The sequence below is a fragment of the Hemicordylus capensis genome, chromosome 5 (assembly GCF_027244095.1).
Source record: "Hemicordylus capensis ecotype Gifberg chromosome 5, rHemCap1.1.pri, whole genome shotgun sequence".
NCBI lineage: Eukaryota > Metazoa > Chordata > Lepidosauria > Squamata > Cordylidae > Hemicordylus > Hemicordylus capensis.
In genome coordinates, this window is record NC_069661.1 from 83949141 (window position 1) to 83964978 (window position 15838).

General features: G+C 42.6%; 1 protein-coding gene and 1 long non-coding RNA gene across 22 annotated transcripts in view; one reads left to right on the forward strand and one right to left on the reverse strand.

Moving 5' to 3' along the window:
• The window catches only part of TENM3 (teneurin transmembrane protein 3), a 2371016-nt gene that overhangs the window by 993165 nt on the left and 1362013 nt on the right, over window positions 1–15838 (forward strand). The window lies entirely within an intron of this gene.
• On the reverse strand, window positions 9005–15115 carry LOC128326203 (uncharacterized). The gene is made up of 3 exons (XR_008307886.1): window positions 14984–15115; window positions 12158–13552; window positions 9005–9551 (listed from the first exon to the last, which is right to left on the reverse strand). It is a non-coding gene; the product is annotated as an uncharacterized LOC128326203 (long non-coding RNA).

The window sequence follows — 15838 nt, forward strand, 5'->3', positions numbered from 1 at the left end:
TGCCTTAAATATGATAAGATTTGCCATACATACTATTTTGTAACATGTCACTGATATTAGGAGGAAACTCAAGTGAGTATCTTGCATGGTATATGTAGATGTAACAAGAATGACAGTCTTGATTTTCCCTGATATGAGTTAAATCAGTAAGCAATATATTATAAAGAATTAAACGGTAACTGTGACCAGAATTTTCTTAGAAACTTTAATGACCTCCCATACAATACATTGTGATGCTCAGGTCAACAGAAAGCTTATAATAATAGCACATGACCCTTTAATACAGGCATTTTCCAGATTTTGTTGCTTAACGTAACATAACCTACTCTATAGTCTCCCCTGTTTTTAATTAATATCCTGTGGATTTAGTGCTTGTTTGAAGCAAAATGAAATCCTCACAAACTTCCAATTATTTTCAATCTTATCCTTGTTTGATTAGTATTCTATTGTCTGTAATTTTATAAGGATCTCTTTTTTGCTTTTTGAATCTTCAAAGTGCATGTTTCATGCCTAGAAAACGGGTTATTTTGTGTTTCCCAGCACTTGGCTTTTTTCATCCCTGCCAGTTATAACCTGATAACCTGGTTTCATACTGTGCTTTAGCACAACAATATAGTCATCAAACTAAAGCAACACAGTAAGTGGGCACATTAGCGATCATTTTGCTTGATCACTTGGGAATGATTAAATTTATTCATTTTCAGAACAGATAATGAAATATTTAGAACATAGTAAAATAGACAGGGGTTACATTCTCATGCCTTAACATGTTTGTTGCAAAAACAGTGTATTAGATGTTGTACATGTATGAAATTTGCCAAGATCTTTGCAGCATTTCAGCAGGCCTTTTTTGGCACATTTGCATTTGGTTTATCTAAAGTGAAATCCATTCAATTTTATTGAACTGTAATTCTGGCAGTTTACAATATTTACATGCTGTGGTTAGATTGAAAATCACTCCTTAATTCAAATTCCAATCTAAATTTACTTCATAGCAATTAGGACTTTGTTACTGACACTGGGGGCCTATTGATTTAATGAAAAACGTAACCTTACAGTAAGTGCTTAATTAGTTGCTTCAGTAGAATCTGTGCCGTCCTAAATTATGGACTTTAGTGAATCAGGTGCTAATTTAAATTACACCGTCACATAAAGATAAGGATTATTTTTAACATGTAGCCTAGCAATTGAATATGTTTGGCACTTTTCCTAAACTGTAAACGAGGCAGTATAATTATTTAAATCCAATGTATGTCAAATAGATGCTCTCGTTTAGTAGATCATGTTCTTCAAGCCAGCCTTCACCATGATCAGCTAGTATCACTCCTGCTAAATCACCTATTGGCATGTTCCATAGCAGCCACTGCAGAACCTTCTTTGTTCATGACCATCCTACTATTGCAAACTCACAGAAAACAGCCTGTTCTGTGAGAGGAAAATCATAGAAGCAGAGGTTTCTGCTTGGGCATGAACCATTCTGCTAGACCCTAAAAATTATTATACAACTAATTGGCCTATATTAGTCGATCACTATGTGCAGCCCAATCACATACTTAGCTTCATTGTCAGGTCAGGCTTGGTCAGGTCAGGCATGGGCCTGAAAGCAGTAAGACATCTGAAAAAACAAAATGATTCCACATGCTCAAGCTAGAAAATGTCCAATGCTGCAGCCTCCGGATTTCTTTTCTGTCACCAAATATAAATAACACATAATTAAATTATTGGTGTACTAAGAGGTCGTTCACACGACCGGAAGGGCAGGGAAGCAGGTGGGCAGAGGAAGGGCTGGTTAAGCTCATTCCCCTCCCCACAAAACAAGTAGTTGCCTGTTGCTGGGAGCGCGGACCATACTTCCAGATGATCTGGGAGCCACAGAGTAGAACAATGCATCCTGGCCTTCAGATATCCAAGAATGCACTGCACGACATGCACGATGCATTGGGGGATTCCCTGAGAAGATGGGCACTCTGGGCAACCATCTCTGTGTCCACTGGGACTGAACGCAGCCCAGCGAACACCTGAACCTGGAGCTACGGTTAAGGATTCACTTGAGAACTTAACCCTGGATAAGAGCTGGGTTTAAAAGCGGGGCAAGGCATTGCTGCCCCACCGGGATCAGACCCAATCCCAGTGGTTCTCATGCACAGCCTAACTCAGACTGGGCTTCTCTGAGTGAGTGAGCGAGAGACGTGCATGTGCTTGTGTCGGCGCATGCAGTCATGTTGTATACTTATGGTTGTATCTGGTAAACAGGTGCAACAGGGCGGCAGGGAGGTATGCTGCTGCCCTGATGGACTTTAGAAAAAAAAGGAGCACATTATTTACGTTTTTGGAAGCTAGAACTTAGTAACATTTCTGCTTGGGTTTTCAATGCAAAAATCACAGAAGCAAAGCATTCTGTCTATGCAATATATAGGCACGTGCAAATCAGTTTTGGTACAAAATGATTTTCACCCGAATCTAGCTGATTTAGGGAATTTGTAGACAGAACAAATTGCCCCTGTGCTCAATTGCCCAAATTTGTGTACAAAACACATTGCCCAGATTCGGAAGCAAAAAAATTCAGGTATTTGGACCTCCATTTTGTGGCCACAGTGGGTTGGGTAGCAGTGCCCAATGGGTGGAAGAAATTTCAAAGAAATTGGCCAAAAGGGTTATTTTAAACAATTTTTTGAATAAATGGACAAAGATGGACAAAGATGTTCATTCATCATCTTTGGTGCAAAACGATGAATGAACCATAAATCCACTATCATTGTTCATCTTTGTTCATTCATAATCTTTGCTGCAAAATAATGAATGACCAGAGAATCCACTACCATTTTGCACCAAAGAATGCACTCTCAGAACACTTCATAAATTGAAAATAACAACAAAACCCAGTAGCCCAAGGGCTTGTGGTTGGGGGAGTGGGGGGGTTGGCACCCCAGATGTACTACACCATGACCCACTTTGGGCCATCCTGGTGCCCCCCACATAGAGTTAAGGGGCTGCTGAAATCCTCATTTCTATTTATGGGGAAATGCTTAAAGATGTGCAAACCTCTGAAATTGGTCAAAAATCACCCCTTTCCAATTTCTTTGAAATTTGGGTTGTAGTTTCCTTCCACCCATTGTGCACTACTACCCACAACAACCCACTCTGGGCCACCCTAGTGCTCCCCATGTGGAGTTATGGGGCTTCTGAAATTCCCATTATTCCCTATGGGGAAAAGCTTAAAGATGCACAAACTTCAAAAAAATTGTTAAAAATCACCCCTTTGGCCAATTTCTTTGAAATCTGGGTGACAGCTTCCACACATTGGACACTACCACCCACCCAACTCTTTTGCCCTCGTAATCCTCTTTTTGACCTTAATTCATTCAGATTCAGATTTGGATTGATTCAGATCCAAATCGAATCTGGGGTGATTTGGGGGGCAGATTTGGACCCCAAACAAATCAGGGGTGATTTAATTTGGGAACAGATGGAATCAAAAAAATTGATTTTTGCACATCCTTAACCATATGTATTAATATACCAGAAAATTGTTATAGGCCCCATACAGACATAATGCCAAACCAGAGGTAAAAGTGTCAGAGGTTGGAGTTTGTGATCATCCAAATGTGTGAAGCTGCAGTTTCATCACCCAACCATGGCTCAATTTTTGCTTTCAAACCTGAATTTAGAACCCTCAGTTTGTAGTAGGTTTTGCTACTGAAACCTGAGGTTCAAAGGCACCATTGTGTCATCTGAATTCTGCTGTCACTATAACCTGGGTTTTTTTACACAAGCTCCTCCCACAACCTTAGAAAGGACAGCTTAGAACATCCCAGAAATGTGTCAGTTCTTCTACTACTACCACTACTACTACTTATATACCGCTTTTCAACAAAAGTTTCCAAAGTGGTTTACATTGAAAAATTAATAAATGTTGTTTATTATTTATAATAAATAAATAATATTTATTATTTAAATATAATTTTAGACTGTGAACCCCCAAATGGCTCACAGTCTAAAAAGAAACATAAGGCATACACCAACACCAGACACAGGAAGGATGCTGTGCTGGGGTTGGATAGGTCCAGTTCTCTCCACCTGCTAAATATAAGATAATCACCATTTTAAGAGGTGCCTCTTTGCTCAGTTAGCGTTTCTCCTAGCCACCTCTTGCAGCTGATGCTCCACCCTCGGCTGTCTCTTTACTTCTCTTGCTGCTACTTGGCAACGTGGGTGCGGTGTTCCTAGAGTTCATGCATTTAAAGGGACAGAACCACATTTGAGCAAGCCTGCTTCCCCCTGCGTGTTTTGCTCCTTGTGTGTTCCTGAGCATAAATAAATAAATAAATAAATAAAAGGTAGGAGGTCAAGATAAGGACAGCAGGAGAGGTCTCCATCACTGAAGTGCTTTGTGTACACATTAAGCCCTAGTAGCACAAATAACTGAACACATTTCTGATCACATACATCTCAATAGCCCTCAGTTTGATCCTTCCCTCATAAAAATGAGGGCTTGTGCGTGGCTTTATTTTCATGCAGGAGGTTTTCATCCACACCTGTCTCCCACCTGTATCCCATGTCGCTTGCTTTGCATGCACATAGTTCTCCTCTCCTGCACACTGCTGGCTTTGCATGCACAAGGTAGATGCCCCCCTCCCTCCTCTTTCCCCCTCACCTGAGAGGGGAGAAATCAGGATAGCACCCCATGCCCTGATCCTATGACAGTACTTGGGAAATCACCACAGCCATGCAGTCTATGATCAGTCTACAGCGGCTTCGCCAAGCAGAACTGGCACTGACACCACCACAAAAAGCAGCCAAACTGGGGGATGGAAGCAGGAAAGTTTGTGGATAGAGACAGAGATGGGGGTGTTCATGGACCTCTGACCATGTCCAGTCTCAATTGCAGCAGCAGTTCAGGAACAAGACCACCTTCAACTGGATCTCTAGGCAGGTGGCAGAGAAGGGCTTCCAGTGCACTGGGGAGGAAAGACTGTAGTTCCTGAAAAAGAAATTCAAGGAGGTGACCACCCACAACAAAATGTCAAGAGTGGAGCCAAGAACCATGACACACTATGACCAGCTGGCATCAGTCCTCCTGGATTGGAGGGAAATAATGCCCAGAATCACAACTGGGAGTGGAAACCTCATCCCACAGAAGAGGCAAAGAGCAAGCCAGATGGCACCACCAACCAGCATGCCAGGGAGCAGCATGCTCCTTACCCAGGGAGCTATGTTGACCACCGCCTTGTCAGCCACCACCTCCTCTGCTCATCCAGGTAGTTCCACAGCAGCCAAAGCCGTGGTGCAGCATCCAGCTATGTCAACGTTACAGGCTCTGGCCACAGAGGTTGCAAGTTGCTCAGGGGTGGCAAGCCAGTTACACAGGCCTCAGCTTCCCATGGAGCACATGTGTGAAGCTGCTGCTGCTGAAGCTTCCCAGGAAGGTGGAGAGTGCAGCACACCTTGTGCAGGTTGTGGATGCCTAGGACAGACACTTCAGTCTGCACTGTACTCCATAGGCTCTGAGAAGAAGATGGCGAGACACAAATTGAGGCCCTTGAGCACCTAACGCCCACACAATATGTGGAAGAAGACAGCCAAGTTTCCCTGCCAGAGTGGGACCATGTGCAGTGTGTCCGACTTAGCACAAGCAGTTTCCTGGAGGAAGCATCAGTCAGAGGAAATGTCCCTGATGGACGTGCTCTCCAGGATGGGCAGTGAAAAAACTTTTTGACATTAGCTACTTTCACCTTTGCTCACTGAAGGAGCTGGTGGTCCAGACAATACTTCAGGAGAGCACTATCTTCAACAAGAAGACGTATCTGGTGAATGCACCTGTCCTGTCCTCCTAAGCTGAACAAGTTGCAGGGAGAACTGCTCTTAAGGACAGCTATGTCCAAGCTCATATACAATGAAGACATTGTATATCTTCACAGAATACAATGCACAATTAGCACACCATCCGTCTTGGCCACAAACTACCCTTGCATTCATTGTTACAATTAATAACAGGTGCAATGATGTGTGAATTGTAGACATTGATACTACCTTGGGACAGGCCTGGGCACCCTTGGCCCAGCCAAAGTTGTTGAAATACAGCTCCTGTCAGCCCTGGCCACTGGTTTTTGCACCTGGGGATGATGGGAGTTGTGCTACAGAAACGTGGCTAGAGCCCAGTTCTTCCAGGCCTTCCATTAAGAGCTAGGGAACAACTTTTCAGAGTGATAATATATGTAAAAACCATTTGGAAAAGGATTCCAGCTGCCACTCTAACAAATGGCACCTTTAGGACATATACAGTTCACAGAAGTCATGTGAAGCAGAAAGAGGGAGTAGATGAAAACACTTTCTGCAGCTGCTAGAGATTCTGATCTATCCCTTAAGAATAATCATGCAGTCTATGGAGGCATTCCTCCAAACACACTTAGTATGCTCCTTGCAAACCACTTTAAAACAAGTTCAAACTATGGTTCTTAACAACAGTCTTCAACTCCTTTTTCACAATTCTCCCTCCAGGCTAACTACTTTATGCACACACACACACACACACACACCAGGGAACCGCTGCCACAAGAGGATGTGCGCACTCATCCTGCAGCTCCAGAAGAAGGGCCGGCACCCGGAACAGCACCAACATTGACCACTCTCCAATACAGAGCATGCAGCACAACGGAGGAGCAGGAGGTGTGTGGATCACTTGCAGCTTGCAAAAAACCTTGTGGCCCAGAATGCATAGAGTTCATAGGCCACATGCACCCTCTTCCGAGAACTGGACCACAACGAAGACCAGAGGTGGGCAGATGACAGGAGGAACTTTCAGGCGGTCTCCAAGCATGCAATGCAGGAAATGGTCAGGGCCATGGAGTGCTCCGTTGCTGCAGAAGAGAGGCAATTTGAATGCTACCTTGAGAGGATGGCTGAATCATTTGCACCTTTGGCCAAGCAGGCACAAGCTCACCTCCCCCGCCCCCACCCCCGCCCCCGCTTACACACACACACACACTAGCAGCAATTGTAACAGCCACAAGTGCTCATGCTGGCACCTTACATGCTGGCACACCTTACATGCTGGCACAGCTCTATTGCCTGCTCACACATCAGCAGTCAATACAGTATCCCCCCCCCCACCCCCCCAGGTTCCAGAGTTGCAGGACCTGCCGCCCCAAACCCAAAGCACAGCAGTGAAAGGAACACACGTGCATCATGCAAAGCATGCAGTGGTTACTGGGAAGACCCAGGTTTGAATCCCCATTCAACCATGAAACTCACTGGGTGACTCTGGGCCAGTCATGTATCTCTCAGCCTAATCTACTTCACAGGGTTGTTGTGATGATAAAAATAAGCATAAACACCAACTTTGCAGAAAGGCAAGGGTGCACAGCCACATGCCTGCCTAGGTTGCGGGAAGGGGAAAGGGAAACATCACAGGGATGGTGGTGGCAAGCATCCTCCTGATTCTTTCTCAACCTTACATATGGAGGAGCAGTTTCTGAAAAAAATGTGACTGAGTTCCGTTTTTTAATGCACAAATTCACTTCTGCTCTTCAAGCCATCATTGTGTGTGTGGTTGTTGCACTCTAGTGTTGGTGAACAGTTGTTTTCACACAAAAATTCAAAAAGGTTTTTACTGCTCATGTTTAATGCCCATGTTTTTACTAGGAATTTCAATTTCCATGCAGAAAGGTTTGTGTTTTTTTCAAGCACCCCTGTGGATGGGAGTTCCAATGTTTTCAATCAGTAAACACTATTTTAAAGCCGTACACTGCCTCTGGTTTTCATTACAGAAGAGTGGTGCTGCCATTTTATCATATGCAGAAAGCGCAGCTGCTCACTATGTAAGGGCCTTTACTTACAACTTCGTTCTTGGTGTGGTTTTGTAGCAATCAAAGGGTGGAGACTGGTCAAATGTTTTAACAGGATACTTCCCCACTGATGGGGGGCAGACCCATGCAATGGCGGTCAAGTGGCTGGGTGCTAGAGCCGCCTGCTTCCCCCCACCACACAGTGGGCTGGGGTTTATCCACCACACAAAAGGGATAAATTTGACTAGTCCCTTCTCCTGCCCACCCAGCCACCAACCCACCATCCCCTTGCCCTAATTTCTCGGTTATTGTTCTGCGTCTCTCCCCCGAAGACCCTGTTGCCATCTGGCAATGCCCCTTGCCATCATGGGGTATCAGTAATTGTGCGTGTGCATGATTGTGTAGCTTGGGAGTTCTTGCAAAGGCAGTGCTGCAAGTGCTGTGAGGAAAGGGTTAAAATGTCTTTGCAATCAATGCTGAAAAGGCATGGTCACACTGAGCATGCCCCCTCTAACATCGTAGCCAATCATTGCCATTTTACTGAGGTGCTTAGGCCTTGCCCATGTCTGCCAATGAGAGTGGAATGGAACTTGCTGGGATGTAGACTGGGTGGATTAGGAAGAGGGAGGAGTTCCTCTTTCCAGAAGCTGGAGGTTGCCAAACCACAATTGAGCAATAGTCTACAGCATGCTTCCGCAACCTGTGGCCCTCCAGATGTTGCTGAACTACAATACCCATCATCCCAGCCACAATAAATTGCAGCTGAGAATACTGGGAGTTGTACTTTATCAACATCTGGAGGGCCGCAGGTTAGGGAAGCCTGATCTACAGTATGATTCTCAGCTTCACAGATTAACCACAGCTTTGTCTACCCATGGTTTGACACTCGGTCTGAACGGGGCCATAGTTCTCATTGTTTTCTCTGTGTCTCGACAAAAAAAGAGGAAGGTATATAATAAGGTTAACTTTTAGGAAGACAGATATGAACATCTGTATTTTGCATATATTTTGAACATTTCTAATTACTATTTAATATTCTCCACTTTGAAAACATGGTAAACTCCTGTTATAGAAAATAACTAACAAAACTACCTGTCCTTTAGCACTGCATATTTTAAATATTGGTCAATAATACAACTATAATACAATCCATCATTTTCAAATGCTGCAAGCAAAGACTTTTTCAGTGAATGAAAAAAGCACATTAAACATGGTTTGAATAAATCAATTTATGTCTTTGTTAAAATAAAGCCATGTATATTTAAAAATTAATCATGGCATATAAGATACAGTAGATATGACCAGCAATCAAACAAAATTCAGAACTACAAAACCATATTTCTGGAGGTTTAGTCATATTTACAGAGTCTGGCTGATAGCCAGAGTAATGAAACACTTGCCCAATGAACAAAGTTGGGCGAGTGCAAGAACATCAGATGGATGCGCAAAGTTACAGGGATGCTTGAAATTGCGTTCTTCTGCTATTTCACAAAAAAGGAAAAGAAAGATTGTGCCATCGAGTCAGTGTCGACTCCTGGTGACCACAGACCCATGTAGTTTTCTTGGTAGAATACAGGAGTAATTTACCATTGGCTTCTCCCGTGCAATATGAGATGATGACTTTCAGCACCTTTCTCTATCGCTTCTGCCAATATAGGGGTTTCCCATATTCTCGGAAACACACCAGCGGGGATTCGAACCAACAGTGTCCTGCTCTCTATGCAGGTTGCTTCTCCACTGCACCATTAGGTGGCCCACAAAAGATCCCTGCAAAACATATGAGGCATCCCTCAGGTTATGCATCTTCTGGTGCTAGCACAAACATGTTTGTGCTTGTGTAACACTACTCTGTAATGCAAGCTCAAGACTTAGTGCAAAATACATTTGTGGAAGCACTTCATGAATCTGGATGTCATCCTCGATTGCGTTCTTACCACCCCACAGTTGGCTCATGCACAGTAATTGGCTGTGAAATTGCTGTTTGTCTTTGTCTATATTATGGAAATTAATCTTATTAGTTCTTTCAGTGGCCTTTATCACAGTTCATCATGGGCTGATTCCAACGATACTGGCCACAGCAGCCCTCAGCACATGTGAAGAGGGCAGAAACATGCAAAGAGCACATCCGTCCTGACATCACTGAAGGACATCCTAATGTGCTGTTGGGCATCCTTCAGTCTGAATTGCCTCTCTACATGTGCCCCCAAACCCTGTTTAAATGGAGCAGCAATGTCCCCCATACTTGTGCAAGCCTCTACTTCCACTGTAGGTTCCAATATGTCAAGACTTGTTATGTCATCTGATCCATCGGTCTCAGCATACCCTGCCATATTTCCCTCAGAAACCACAACATCTGTATTGAGATCTGATGTAAGCGATAGATGTCAAATTCTCTGAGCATAGAATATGCTATCTAGCGTATATATTCTATATATACTCTGTCCTATATATTCTGTCCTATATATCTAGGACAGAATATGCTGAAATTGGTGGTTTCTGACCATATGATCAATTCTGGCATATTAGAACCTACAACAGAAGTCGACACTTCCGTGGGGATGGCTCCTGAGATGGTGGCAACATCAGGTGTTACTTTTATGTCTGGACCCGCCCTTTATCTCCATCAACATCTGTGATTCTGTAAACCTTAGGGTAGACTACTATAATGTTCTTGGCTCATCCAGCTAGTTATGTCAGATCCTCCTTTTTCATGATTCTCCTTTCTTATTGCTATGATATATGTCATCTTGCAAGTAGTTAAAGTATCATGAAATTAAACAAAAATTGACAAGTAGTAAAAGGGTATTTCCAAAAGACTAAAACTGTATTTTTTAAATTTTTCACAAATGTTTTATATTTGCCAAATAAGAGACATTCTTTGATGTAATAAATCGAGTTACAGGTACAAGTATTAAAATATGTATGGGGATATTCCCATTTCTGTGCTAAAAAACAATCAGCAAGACATTGAATTACTATGATATAAAAAGGGATATGTAATCACTTCTCTGCTCTCCTTAAATTGGATAGTGAAATCAAGTAGAGAGAATTGTGGGTATTGCTGTGTGAAACATCACATAAAGCATCTTGCTATGTGGTAGCATCTTGCTTGCTGTGATGCAGAGCTCAAGAATTTGTCTTTGACTGAAGTCTAGGTACCATGGTTTGAATTTGTGTCTTATTTTATTGTTGTTGTTGTTGTTGTTGTTGTTTTCACTGAAGATTGCTTTCACACAGATTCGATTTCCAGTAATAAAAACAAACATAATAATCGGCAGGTATAACAGCATAGATCAATCTTCTAATCTTTGTCCTTGTCAGATGTGTCACTTTTTTACCGGTTAAATTTTTATTAAAAGCATAGTTACCCATGAACAACTTTCAAATACAAATGATTTCAAATGAAAAGTGTCTGGATTTCTTGAGGAGACAGTACATGAATGTCTTAATTTTTGGAGACAGTACACGAATGTCTTAATTTTTAATTTCTTCTGTCATATAATTTTACAAATGTAAATGGACTGCAAACACATCAATTAGCTTCAATTCACATTTAATATATACCTCATCTCATATTTTAATTTGTGATAGTGTTGGAAATTAATAAATATATGTGGGGGGAAATGATTGATTTTAGTGTCTAGCCAAGATAGGTTCAAGTAAAACGACCTTAAATATGCTGAGTTTTATCTGCTTCTAAGCCAGACCTAAATAGTTATCTTCATCAATAACTCCACACATCCTTGAAAGACTAATTTATGACCTGCCATTTGAAGCACTATAGTTAATCTTATGTTATTTTTATTGTAAAACCTCACTTTTATTGTAAAGTTTTATTGTAAAGCTTTTTCTATTGAAAACCACATTTTTCTCACATATATAATTTGACTGTAAACATTCAATCTGTTTTGCAGGATGCATTGTACAGATGTCCCTTTCAAGAAGTAAATTATTTAGAATAAATTTTTAGTAAGAATATGGTTGGCTGGTTAGGGCATGTTTTGAATTGTAGCACAGTAAAACTACCAGTTAAGACATTGTTTCGTTTATTTTTCTTTGCTGCTTTTTTTCTCTTGTAAAGCAGAGTGAATGCAATCTTGTTCAATAACAAACAGGATCAGCATTGCTAAATTGTTTTTGACATTTGGATCTGACATCCCTAGTCCCTATTTCTTCTACCATCCCTTTCCCCAATTTTTATCTGCCTTCTATTCTTTTTATTCCTTTTTATTCTCTCCTCTCAGTTCTTTCTCTGCTTCCATCTTCTTCCACATCTTCTCCCTCATTCCACCTCTATCATTCTCTTCCATTCTAGTACCTACACATTCCCTCTCTTCATTCCTTATTTGTCCCCACTTTTGCTTTTGACTCACCCCAAATCAGCTTACTGGGTCCATCCACCTGAACACTGCACTGCTGACAACTGCTGTGACCTCTACCCTCTACAGCGGCAGGGTTAGACCCACAAAACCCTCAGAGTCTCACTGCAGGAGAAGAATGTACATACACGGTTACCAGTTTACAGTTGCATAAACCTTCTCCACAAATAAATCTATTACCAGATTTGCTCTGAAGTGTGGTAGTTATCACCCTTCATGACTATGCTTTGGCTTAATGTTGGCTTAATTTAACTCAGTTTAGTGAAAACTTGCACACAGCCAAATTATACACTGAGGTACTGGGAAATTTGACCATAGATAGGATACGCCCAAGTTAGAGTATTCAGAAGGGCACAATAGGGTGCACACCAGTTTCTTAAAAGCAAAGCTGTGATTTATTAAAGAACAGATATTTACAAGTAAAAAGCAGTGGTTAGCACCTTAGCAGATTTGCTAATCCTCCCTTAGGGGGTTAATTAGAGTTGCCCCTAATTCACATTTACGGGTTAGCACTGAAGGACAGGAGATACGGTTATGGGCACTAGGAAATGGGAGTGTGAGAGAGAGAAAAGATGGGAATGGAGAAAGAGTTCAATAGCTACCTGTCTTGCAGCTTTGCCCTGTGCTGGAGCAGTGAGATGGGAGATTCAATTGGCACAGGGAATTTCCAGGCAGCTAGGTCCTTAGCTTGCTAGGAATTGAGGGGCCCCAAAAATAGTGATTTCAGCTCAGAGGTTCTCTGTCTTGGGACTCTCCAGGACTCATTCACAGAATGGGCTCTCTCTTTCTCTGTGCTTTCCCTGTGAGGTGGTTGTGTTAGTGAGAGGTGAGCAACCACAATCCTTGGAAACAGAATGGCGTGAAGCTTGGTGAATCCTTAATCCATGAACTGTAAAAGGTTCTGCTTCTAAGAGGGTTTTTAATGTCCTAAGGACTGAGCTTTCGGGGTCAAATTTTAGAGTGCTTCCATCTTCTAGAATTCTAATCTCAGTGTTGATGTTTTTAGTAGCCAAGCTGTTGTTTGGGGTGGGGGTGGAATTCATATAATCTGAATAGCCCAAAGGTGGAGATCACTATGAGTATGAAGCTTGACCTTCAGGATTAATCTAATCATGAAGCTCTGGTCTTCAATGTGAATTTAATCAGTGAGTGGAGGAAATGGCTGTCAGCACTTGGATGGGTGAGATTGGTCCATGGAGATATATCTTTATTGATGATTATCTTTTAATTTTCTAAGGTTGGTTCCATAGGATATGCATATCAAACCTGTTTGATTTCTCTGTAACGTCTTCCCAAATTGCTTGAGTTCAGCCCTTTTGTTGTTGAGATTCCAGGTTTCTACTTGTTCTCTGTAGATCCAATGTAGACCTGAAAGGATTTGGGTGCTGCCTGGGAGAACCACAAGCACAGAGTTTAGACTGAAACAGGAGTTACTTCTAAAAACATTGTACTATAATCTTCTTTGAAAGAGAGATTGTGCTCACCAAACTTGACACAGTGAGTTCATTAATGTTTCAAGGTGTGTTTGAAATGATTCACAGAAAACACCAAATACAATAGGAAAAAAAAAGTTCCTTTGCTTCAGTATCATCTCTATTATTATACAAAGGAAGCATTATAGCTGAAGAAGTAATGTTTCCTCTTTTATACACACCCACACATCTGCACTAAAAATAGAAGATATATTACCGAGTAGCAAGTTACAAAATAATATATAACCTTCAGTAACTATTGAACACTCCCTATATTGCAGCAGTCACTAGCTGGCATCCAGAGCAACAAACCGCTTGTGGGAAGACATTGTGCTAGTGCACAATTGTTGTGCTAGCTAGCAGCACCAAGTTTGGAGCTTCTACAACAGTTGCACAGTCGTGCAACTGAGAAATTGTGCAACTTTTAATGGGAGATTTGTGCAAGAGCGCTACAGTGCAAGGAGCTCAAATATGCAAGTCCCTTAGTGCGACAAAGCTAATGTCTTATTCAGGGGCGTAGCAAGGTTGGAGTGGGCCCAGAGACAAGATTTTAAAATGGGCCCCCCCCCACAAAGTCCAGGGCCTCCGCACACCCCAGGCCCCCATGGATTTAAGTCTGATATTCCAAAATAAGTATGCTGCCTGCAAATACATTTCACTGAATACACACACACATCACAATATATAGTGATATACATTGAGTACTATACATTTGTATTACTTTTAATGCCTAGAACACACTAGAAAGATGAATTATTAAAATGGGCCCCTCGCTGCAGATTAGCAAAGGAGACTTTCAACCATGCAGGGTGAGCCTATGTTTGTTTTCTCAGAATTCTGAACAAATTCAGTCAAGTTTGATTGCAGGAGGTTTTTCACAGGAGGCTTTTAAAGCCCTTTAAGACACATCTCCTCTGGAATGGAGGTGCTGCATTCACATGTTGGCCAGATTTACCCTGAAGTCCCTGCAAGTGATTGGGGAGCAGTTCACACACAAGAAAAATAAAATAAAAGCACCACACATGCTTCACAGTTCTCACTCAGACCTTCTGGGTTGCAAAACAACTTGAACATAAGTGCATTTATAAATGAATGAATAAATAAATAAAATTAATAAAATACTGTTCCAGAAGTTTTTGCAATTTTCTGCCATGAAACAAGCCACTTATAGGACTTTTTAGATAGTTTTTTTTTAGTCAGCAAATTTTCCAAGCTGTTTCAAAATAAATATTCAGAGACTTCTCGGTCCCTCCTCCCCCACCCCCATATCCAAGCCCTATGGCAAGCAGATCCCTATAAAAGGGGGGGGGGCGGGAAAGGTAACCACAAAAAGGAGTTCACACTCTACCTGGCAAATGCTGGTCTGGGTTGAGCAGGGCAGCAAAGGGTCTTCTACTGCAGAGAACACTCTGGCTGCCTCCTCCTTCCTGGCTGGCTTGGGCCCTACTCGAGTTCAGGCTTCACTGCGGCCTACACGGAGGCCTCCGTGGAAGCCCCGCCCACCCGCCGATCAGCTGAGAGGCGGGAGAAAAGGAGCTCTTTGCAGCTTGCCTGCTGCTTCGATTGCGGGCCAGCAGAACAAGCAGGAGAGACGGCGAACAGGGCAAGTGGCTGAGAGGCTATGGGGCTGGGCAGGGGGCAATGGGGAGTCACATGAGGTGCCTCTGGGGTGCCCCTCCAGGCAGTGGGGCCCCCAGACAACTGTCTCCCCTTGCCCTATCATTGTTACGCGCCTGGTCTTATTTAATACAATAAAGCTAATGTCTTGTGGTGGCACAACATTTTTTGTTCGCCAATGGTTCATTGCTTTGGATGTCAGCCAGTCTCTATCTCACCTCACCAGCTTGTTTGAGAAGAAATGAGTGGGGGGGGGGGGAGAGCTACTTGGTAAAAGTAAAGTAAGTAAATTGTGCCATTGAGTCAGTGTTGAATCCTGGCGACCACAGAGCCCTGTGGTTGTCTTTGGCAGAATGCAGGAGAGGTTTACCATTGCCTCCTCCTGTGCAATATTGCCTCCTTTCAGCATCTCCCTGTATTGCTGCTGCCCAATATAGGCGTTTACCATTGTCTGGGAAACATGTCAGCGGAGATTTTAACCAACAACCTCTGGCTTGCTAGTCAAGTCATTTCCCTGCTGCGCCATTAGGTGGCTTTTGGGGAAAGGAAAAGGAAAAGTGTGCTGCTGAGTTGGTGTCAACTCCTG